Source organism: Solanum tuberosum, unplaced genomic scaffold (assembly GCF_000226075.1).
Source record: "Solanum tuberosum cultivar DM 1-3 516 R44 unplaced genomic scaffold, SolTub_3.0 scf00172, whole genome shotgun sequence".
In the NCBI taxonomy this organism is placed as follows: Eukaryota; Viridiplantae; Streptophyta; class Magnoliopsida; order Solanales; family Solanaceae; genus Solanum; species Solanum tuberosum.
In genome coordinates, this window is record NW_006239095.1 from 1142531 (window position 1) to 1142972 (window position 442).

Below are 442 nucleotides of genomic sequence, written 5' to 3' on the forward strand. Positions count from 1 at the left end.
TGTATATACAATTTTCTCTCGCTTTATACAAACACAAACGCACTTTATACACTTGCGTTTGTATAAAAAATGAGAGAGGCGAGGGAGAGAACGAGAGTGGCGAGCGAGATTCACCAGGAGAGAGGTGAAATAGCAACAGTTTGCTATGAGGTACAATTAAATCAAACTATATTTATAGCATTTAATTTGAATTAATAGTTTGCTATTATATATAATTTTCCCTTCTTGGTATATGTGGGAAAATGACCCTTTTAAGTTTAAAATACCTATTTTCTTTCTAACTCTTTTTTATTATTTTATTTTATTCATGATACCCCTCTTTTAAAATTCTAAAGCTATAAAAGCAAAATAATAATAATAAACGGTGTCTACAAGTCATAACAAATCGATATAATTTTATATTATATTGTCATATGATTAATTACGAACTTTCATTAACGAT